Source organism: Paramisgurnus dabryanus, chromosome 13 (genome assembly GCF_030506205.2).
Source record: "Paramisgurnus dabryanus chromosome 13, PD_genome_1.1, whole genome shotgun sequence".
In the NCBI taxonomy this organism is placed as follows: domain Eukaryota; kingdom Metazoa; phylum Chordata; class Actinopteri; order Cypriniformes; family Cobitidae; genus Paramisgurnus; species Paramisgurnus dabryanus.
The window spans coordinates 6,090,206-6,099,558 of NC_133349.1; the positions used below are offsets into that span (position 1 = coordinate 6,090,206).

General features: G+C 36.0%; 1 long non-coding RNA gene across 1 annotated transcript; it reads left to right on the forward strand.

The window, feature by feature from the left end:
- The first annotated feature begins 3,254 nt into the window (after positions 1-3,254).
- Positions 3,255-7,453, forward strand: LOC135789131 (uncharacterized). Its single transcript, XR_010547495.2, has 2 exons — positions 3,255-4,338; positions 6,635-7,453. It is a non-coding gene; the product is annotated as an uncharacterized lncRNA (long non-coding RNA).
- The last annotated feature ends 1,900 nt before the right edge of the window (positions 7,454-9,353 follow it).

Sequence of the window (9,353 nt, forward strand, 5' to 3'; positions counted from 1 at the left end):
TATGAACAAGAACATGAAGCAGACACAAAAGTGAACTCAACATAATAAGAGCCCGCTGTCAAATGTAAGCATTTTATGCCCTTAAAACCCTGCTGAAAAAAACATTAAAACCATTACAGAAAATTCTAATGGTTTCCATTAAAATAGCAATAGGAACCATTAGCTTTTACCATTAAAACCACTATACTGTAGTGTGTTTTGGGGCATATTCCATTAGAACCAATACATAGAACCAACCGAACCAAAACATACCATTAGAGACCAACAAAGACCAATACACTGTAGTGTGTTTTGGGCCATATTCCATTAGAACCAATAAAATTCTCAGTAAAACCAATAGAATTTCTGTGATGGTGTCTATTTTTTTTTTTTAGCAGGGAACTGCTTGAACTATTTGTGCGCACATGTTTGTGCAGATCTCAGACCTCTGGTTTACATCAAGTGTAAACAACAATGTAATGCCTCTCACATGCTAAGAGTGGGGCAGAAATGTGTAACATTAGAAGGCAAGTCATTGAAATCATGGACATTGACAAACTGTGGCTTGATCTCATCCAAACCCAATTTCCCAAAACAGTATGAGATCTGATAAATAAATGCTTTGTTTATTCATTAGCCATTTTTATGGCAGACTTAATAAAATAAAATAAAATAAGACATTTCTTAGACTTGAAGCCATTCAAAGATGCATAACGCCCTGAAATAGGATCTCTTAACAAAGTCAAATGTCAGCTCTCCAGTAACAAAATCATTTCATCATCAGACTTATTTCCTGTTTTTGGCATGGGAACAAAACTCTTTTGTTGCGCAACGAAACATTTCCAGTAAACCATTACACATTTTTGCAGGATTACGCAATAAAGGCGAATAAAGTAATGTGGCGCCCTCTTGTGGACAACTTTCCTCCTGTAAAATGGATCCTGCTTGTTCTGACTTAAAACATTATTGCTTATGTCAGACAACTAAGACATTTCTCATGCAATGGACTTAACAGGTGTTGTGTGCATAAAAACCAGTGGTATGTATTCACTGTAAAACTTAACCTTTCTATAAAACTCTGTCAAGACCTCAGTTTTGCCCCTACAGATAACAGTTTGGCAGTTAGTCATTGTTTGACAGTCAGAAAGTGCACAAGTACAACACTACTGTATTATTAGGGGTGAGGGGGCACAAACTAACACAGGGTTAATTGTAACGCAGCTACTTTACATATTTATAAAGGGCCGAGCAATCGGTGCTTTTGGTAATTTTCTCTTACTGTCAGAATATGATCTCCTGTGAATTTGTGAAAAGTTTAATTGTGTTTTGGTTAAGGTATTGAACAAAGAGTGTTTTGAAGACATGAAAGTAAGTTTCTTCGTCTAAATTTTTCAATTTCTGAGTTAGGTGTGTGGTCTTAATTGTGCAGCTCTTTCAAAAAATCTATTTATTTGCATTAATGCTTAATACAAGGATGGTTAGATGAAGGATCGTGGATAGATGAATGTGTGGATATCTATCTATTATAGGCAGATATAAACAATATCAACCTTTAGTATATAGACAGAATTTGATTGAATTTTTTTGTGTTTAAACTACATTTTCTAGCAGGTGTTACAGCAAACCCTCTGTTTGTTACAACTTACCCTATGGGGTAGGTTGTAACATTTTGCACTCTTGTCACTTTCGGTGTAACTGTACGATAACAGTAGGTCACACAAACAAACTTTAAGTGTTCATTTGAATCAGAGATGTCTGTGTTGATTGTGTAAAAAAATTATTCATCTTACTTAAATATTTTTTGAACGATAGAGCCAAAGTCAAAAAGCGTTAGGTTGTGCCCTGCCTTCCCCTATTTAAAACCTTACACAATGAGGGATTATGTTTTTTTTTGTGACTGTATGATTCATTTATCATTAAAGGGGACATTTCACAAAACTTTTTTAAGATGTCAAATACATTTTTGGTGTCCCCAGAGTACGTATGTAAAGTTCTAGCTCAAAATATCATATAGATTTTATTAATTTATTACATAATAAATTAGGTGTAAGCAAAAATGTGCCGTTTTTCTGTGTGTCCTTTTAAATGCAAATGAGCTGATCTCTGCACTAAATGCCAGTGCTTTGGTTGGATAGTGCAGATAAAGGGGTGGTATTATCCCCTTCTGACATCACAAGAGGAGACAAATTTCAATGAGCCATTTCTTCACATGCTTGCATAGAATGTTTTATCAAAAGTTACTGATTTATCTTTTGCACATTTTCTAGGTTGATCCAAGTACTGGGGACCCAATTATAGCAATTAAACATGGAAAAAGTCAACTTTCATGACAAGGTCTGTGTTGGTATTGGATCGAATTGTACTCCCCGACTTCTACAATTTACGATCCGGCCATTGTCGCCAATATCGGGATTGTCTTCGTATTGTCTTAAAGCTGATATGAGGGTCCATGGTTTTTATTAACCCTTGTGCATCCTTGAGGACATTTTTGTGTTTTTCAGTTTTATTTTTTTGATAACTTTGCCTGCGTTAATGCTAACTGCATAAAATTTGCCACAGGTGTGCATTTTTATTGGAATTTTAATATTTCACCTTTATTTCCTTTAAAAAATCTATTTTCTACTAGGTACACAAAATACTTCCTCTCAGGACCTTTTGGACAAAAATGTCCCCATTGAAACCCATTAAAACTGCAATTTTTAATCCCGGTGCCATTCAACTATAAAATGATGCAGTCTTTGTTAACAGGCTTTCATTCTGTTGGCAAGGCTTCAAAATTAAAAATTTTACTATTTTTTACCAGATGGTGCCATTTTTTTAGGTTTGGCATATAAAGCAAATTATCACTTTATTGTGGTTTTCTGCTTATGCATATTATAGAGCCAATTGTGTCTGCGTGTGTGTGTGGGTGTGTGAACAGTTTGAATGAAAAAAAATATATTGTACTGGAAATCACAAGACTACAACCGCTGCAAATAAGGTGTCGTTTTTTTTCATAAAAAACAACAGTGGCATTGTGTAAACAAACCAGCATTTGAAGGGTTAAAATTCTGAAAATTAATGAATGTTTGGTCATTGTGATTAGAGCTGATGCTGGTTAAAAAATGGCATCAGTGAAAGTGGAAAAAAATATTAATCTATAATATTTTATGACACTTGTTTGACATGGACATTTTTGTCCTTTATGGACCTGAGGGGTAACTTTTTTTTTTAATCTGATACTGCATAAAAAATATGAATGCATAAAAATTAATGTTGTTGTTAATCATTGACATATCCAAGGCTGTAATACTCAAAGAAAAAAAATCTGCTTAGCATTTAGTAAATTGAAAATAATTTAAAAAATTCGTTTTTTCATAAAAAAAGCAGTGGCATTGAGTAAACAAACCAGCATTTAAAGGGTTAAAATTCTGAAAATTAATGAATGTTTGGTCATTGTGATTAGAGCTGATGCTGGTTAAAAAAATGGCATCAGTGAAAGTGGAAAAAATATAAATCTATAATATTTTTATGACACTTTTTGGACATGGACATTTTTGTCCCCTGTGAACCTATGTGTAACTTTTTTTAATTGATGCACGAGGGTTAAAATCACAAGAATGTTGTGAAATAGTAAATTTCCACATTCCAGATATCCACAACAATTTTAGGTTTAAGTTCCAAAAAAGAAAGAGAGGCATTGGGGGTTATAATGACAGTTTTCATTTTTGGGTGGACTAGCCCTTTAAATAGGCCTAATTATTCCTGTAAGAAATACACTTATTCCCAAAGGGCTACGTAAACACCCCCACCTGGTTTGGATTATTCCAGTAAATCCAGTGAAAACAATAAGACAGCTCAAGCAAGCATTTTAGTACGTGTGGGACTACTGGAATCTGGAAATTCCCAGCTGTCGCTCACTTCCTGAAATCATGACGTCGCGCGGTCGTCGCGCGCATTCTCCACCTCGGCTTTACCAGATAAACAAGGAAGTTCATCTCTACCCGAAGAAACAAGAGAAAAGTCCCAAATCAAAGTCCAGAAAACCAAATGGATATCAGCGAGACTCTGCCTTCCGGTGGGAATAAAGAAACGAGTGAGCCTTTACTTTCCCCCGATCAGCACGGTGACAATGAATATCCTTCGAAACAGATGTATCCCGACATTCCCACCTATCCGCCACCGCAGTATGGAGCTCCAGTGGTTCACTATAACCATGGGCCGCCGTTTCCAGGATACCAGGTGGTCACTATGCAGCCAACAGTTAATGTGACTCCTCCGCTGCGTGAACCACTGCCAGATTACCTGTGCTACTCCGTCTTTACCATGATGTGCTGTTGTTTACCTCTGGGCATTGCTGCCCTGGTTTACTCCATTACAGTAAGTATTTACAAGCCTGTTAAGTATGAATATATATGACTTATGGTGTATTAACAGGCGTACATATTTACAGTAGCCTTAAGTAAACTCATCAAAACGAAATAACACAAATGTGTCATTATGACTAAAAGCATCCGAAATAAATCTAAACTATGTTATATTTTAACATCAACCGTTGCCTAAAAAAAAATCAATTTTTATAGCTTTGTTTTAACTGTGCACAATTATATTGTAAATTATTATTAATAGGTAAATATCGACCGATATGTTTTTTTTAAATGGCCGATGCCGATATGAAGATAGCAATGGCCGATTGACAATATATGGCCAATATTTAAAATAGATCATTATAGTAACTAAGAAAAATACAAACAATTGGTGAAACTAAATAAACATTGATTTTGCACATTTGTACAATATTTTCTTAATTTAAAAAACTTGTAATGAGGTAAAAATTGTAATGAGGTTAAGATAAGATGACAAATCAGATTTAATTCCTTAATATTAACAAATAAATTGCATTTAGTTACTTAGTAAGAGGTTGTTTCACTTCTTAAAGTTAAAAATATATCATTAGACCAAAAAAGATTTGCGTCTGTTTTTCTGTTTTGTTCTCGTAAAAACAATACAAAAACACGACGATTGCACAGCCTCGTTATATAAAAGAGACATGTAGCATCAAAACAGAATGTCTTGTTCTCCACGCCCGCATGCGCACAGCTTTCTTGAGAAAACAGTGTTTTATTTATACGTTTCCAACAGGGTAGCACAGCAAGGCCGCCTTAATGCACGGGCTTACCTGGGCTGAAGCCCAGGGGCCTCCCAAGTTCAGGGGCCTCCCAAGTTCACGTTCATATTGTTTTGTAACTTGTCAGGTTATCTGTCAATCACTCTAACTCTGCACGTTACATGGCTGCTGATTGGTCTGTGGTAACTTACCGTGAAATAAAATATCAGACGTAACAGATTTTTCTATTCCGCGTAATGTAATTTAGTGCGCGTTGTCAACTTGGCATTCCTGCATGTTAGACTGAGTGTGACAGAGAAACGGGAAATAATCCACCATCAAATGAAAGAGTAATTTCTAAAATTTCATAATAAGCACTAGTGAGGTGCAGGTCTCTCTCTCTTTCGTGCGCGCGCTCGCTCTCTCTGTGCTCGTGCAGCTGAGTCTCTGGCATGCAGAAGCCTCTCCAACTCTGCGCAAGATACTGTGCCGCGGCCACCAAATAAAGAAAGGAGTTCCCGAACATATTAATGCTGTTCGTTGTAAAAAAGTTTAAGTTTACTCGCGTTTATATCAGTGACGCGTGCGCAGCTGGAGCGATGTAGTTTGACGCGAGGTAAGGTCATACGTGTTCGTTTTACATATACTAAATACAATGAATACTATATCTTCAATGGCCTACAAAATAAATAACTGATTAAAAAACAAGATTCTGTCTATAAAGACTTATCTTTTGTTAACATTAATGCATTTTCACTTTAAAACTAACTTTAACTTCTTATATTTTTAAAACTGTGGTGAGCATTTAGTTAGTGTGCAATTTTCTGCAAATTTGTATATTCCAAAAACTATAATAAACATAAAGATATATAAACATATACTCTCATACATTTTGGTTTAATTTTCACCACAAGTTGCTGTGTGTGGTTGTTAAATAAAGTGTCTTGTGTTTATGCTCAAGTGGGCTCAGTGATATGTTAATAATGATATTATGGTGTTTTCTGGGTCAAAGAGGGAAAACTCACTGTTGTATGTATTGAAAGAAACTAATGCATTTTGTGATGAAGATTACCTAGATATTACACTTTTTTTTTAAATGAGACTATAAATTGAGGGGATGGGGGGCATCCAAAAACCTCTCAGCCCCAGGGCCTCACATTAGGTTAAGGCGGCCCTGAGCACAGGGCTCAAGTGTATTTATCTTGGAACATGATGGACAGATATGGATTTTTTTGTGCTGATACCGATTATTGTTTGATCAGCCTTAGCCGATGACTTAGCATTCAGGCTGATGATTTTCTTGGGCCGATATGTGATACTGCTTTGCTCACTCAATTTACATTATAAAAATGACACAATGATGATGCCAAATGTTACAAGTCTCAATTTAAAAAAGTAACATTTATTGAACCGCGAGCATCACTTTTATCATAAACACTACATTTGCATTTGCGTAGCTGGACAAGCCAACTTTTTTCGCTAAGGGTCACTGTCGCTTGTGAAAGTCCTTCATTTATGTATGAAATGTGTTATACAATACACAAATGTTTTTCTTTTTTACTTTTACAGACTCGAGATTCAAACCTGTTCGGACAGCGACAAGTTGCAGAGAAAAGCTCCAAAATGGCACGCATGCTTAACCATGTCAGTCTTGGAATTGGCTTGACAGTATATTTGTTGGTTATCGGCTTTTTTATTTATGTTTGGATCACATTTGCACGATTTAGACATTACTAAACATGAACACTAAATACAGTGTTTAAAATATATTTTTACAAGCATTTGTAAACAATTGATATTCAGCATAAAAAGTTTTTTTTTTAAGATGCCAAAGAATGCATTGAAATAATATGTTAAATTGTTCTCTGATATCTACATAGCAGGTATTTGGCTGGTCACTTTACCTTTATGTTTGTTGAAAAACAACTAACATTTCCTGCAAAATCTGACCTGACAACTCAAATTTTAAATCAGTATTATATTCTTACCGGTGTGTATGGTGGTAAGGAAAGAATTTTTGAACAGTTTGAAACACTGATGTACTTATGTACTTGCTCAGTTAATGTTTATTTTTTTAGCCAGTTACAGATTTAAATAATCTGCAAAAATGATGTAAATGATACGGCTGTACTTATTGCCGCTGGGGATTAATACCTAATATTTTTTATAAAGATGTTTTGAATGAATGCTGTAATTGTCAAACTAAATGTATCATCATTTGAAATGTTTTTTAATATATTTTAACACCATATTATACATGCTTAGAATAGGATGAAATACACATTTATTCTGCATTAATTCGAATCATATGCTTGCTGTCATATTTTTTAGAAAAGTGCAAAACTATTGACTATTTTACATATTAAAGTGGATTTTCTGTTTTCTCTCCCTTTTGGGTTGTTCTTGTAACTTTCTTATAATGTTTCTGAAATAACACTATATAAACGTTGTGGAGAATCAATAAAGGATATTATTATTTATTCCAGACAGATGTTTCTCCAGGGCAAACTTGAAGTCACAGATACAGATGAACTTAGATAATTATTTTCTGCTTTTTATTCAAGTTTATAAAAATATATTTTTATAGAATAATATTTCTTATCATGATACTTTTTTTCTTATTACCCAGACAAAAGTTTTTAATGCATTCAGACCTCTGATTTATAGGTTTATAAAAACAGTAGAACCACCTGAAAGAGGGTCACAAAGTCTGATTTCCAGTACCAAAATCATTTATCTAATACACTCCCTAATTTCAACCGGTGTCGTTTCTGAGGAAAAATGTATTCCTGCGAAACGAAAGACTTTGCAGGAATTCAAATGACATCATTTCTTCAGTAGGCCTATTATGTAAGAAAGACGAGGAAAGAAAATTGGCGCCATCTGGTGGAAACCTTTCGGCATCCTGCTTGTTCCCGAGACTCACAACATAATTGCTTTTTTTCAGATATTCTCATGTAATGTATCCATGTTTACTCAGCATTTAAATAATGAACAGACACAAAGACATTAATTAGTATCATTAGACATACAACAACGTCAGAACGGTCCTTTTTCTCCACACTTGTAAACACTGAGGCGTAGTTTCGATACGTCATCCCTGACCTCTTGACGTGATGACGTATTATGCGAGGTCGCGCTGGCGCGTCACAGGACAGGAGGAAGACGAGCATAGATATGTATATAAAGGCTAGATGGCTCAAGGCGGAGTCAGCTGTGTCGTCACTTGGCGGCCATCTTAGGTCAGTGCTGCCATAGTGCTGCTCCCTGCTGCTGTGGACGGAAGGTGAGTGACATACGCCAACTAAAATGCTCGTAACTTGCTGAATTCTTGACGGATTTACAAACGGTTTGGTTTTTTACAAACGTTATTAACGTGGCTATAATTCTGGATGCTTTAACATGTTTCATGAATTTTTTATTTATTTTTAGTATACGTATTCAGTGTCATAGGTACATCTTTGACGTTTATAGCAAACCAATCCGTTTGAAAATCGGTAAAAAATTAAGCAAGTTATGGTCATTTAAAAGTACCTGCATCATTAAAACTCAATGCTACGAGTGAGCGAGCGCCCTGTCCTAAGATGGCCGCCAAAATGCGGACGTTCCACTCAATTGGCCATCAGCGCGGACGAGCCATCTAGCCTTTATATACATATCTATGAAGACGAGAAGTTGGGTCATCACAATTATACTAAGTCAATCATTATTCTCTCACCATTACTTACCGCTGTCCTATTTTCTTTTCCTCCTCTTCTTGCTTCTTCTGTAGTTTTTGGATGCCAGACGGATAATAAGTCCTTTTCATGTTTCTACAGTACCGCAAATCGAATGTGCTATGCCTAGTTTGAAATAGCCGGCAAAGGCATCAAGAACATACAAGCTTAATGAAAGGGGGTCCCACTAGGGCAGGGGTGGGGAACCCTGGTCCTGGAGGGCCACTGTCCTGCAGAGTTTTGTTCCAACCCTAATTAAACACACCTGAAAAATAAAATGAAAGTCTTCAGGATCAATTGGAAATGAAATTCAGGTGTGTTTGATTAGGGTTGGAACAAAACTCTGCAGGACAGTGGCCCTCCAGGACCCAGGGTTCCCCACTCCTGCACTAGGGGGATACAGACATGCATTATAAAAAACATTTAGATTGTTTAAATGATCTGCCCTTGAGGGCCCCCTCAAATGCGATGCCCCAGGCAATTGCCTGCCTTGCCTACCATATTGCTACGCCTCTGGTTGTGACATGCAACATCCACTGTCACTTCCCAGAATTTTAGAAGTATGCAAGAAG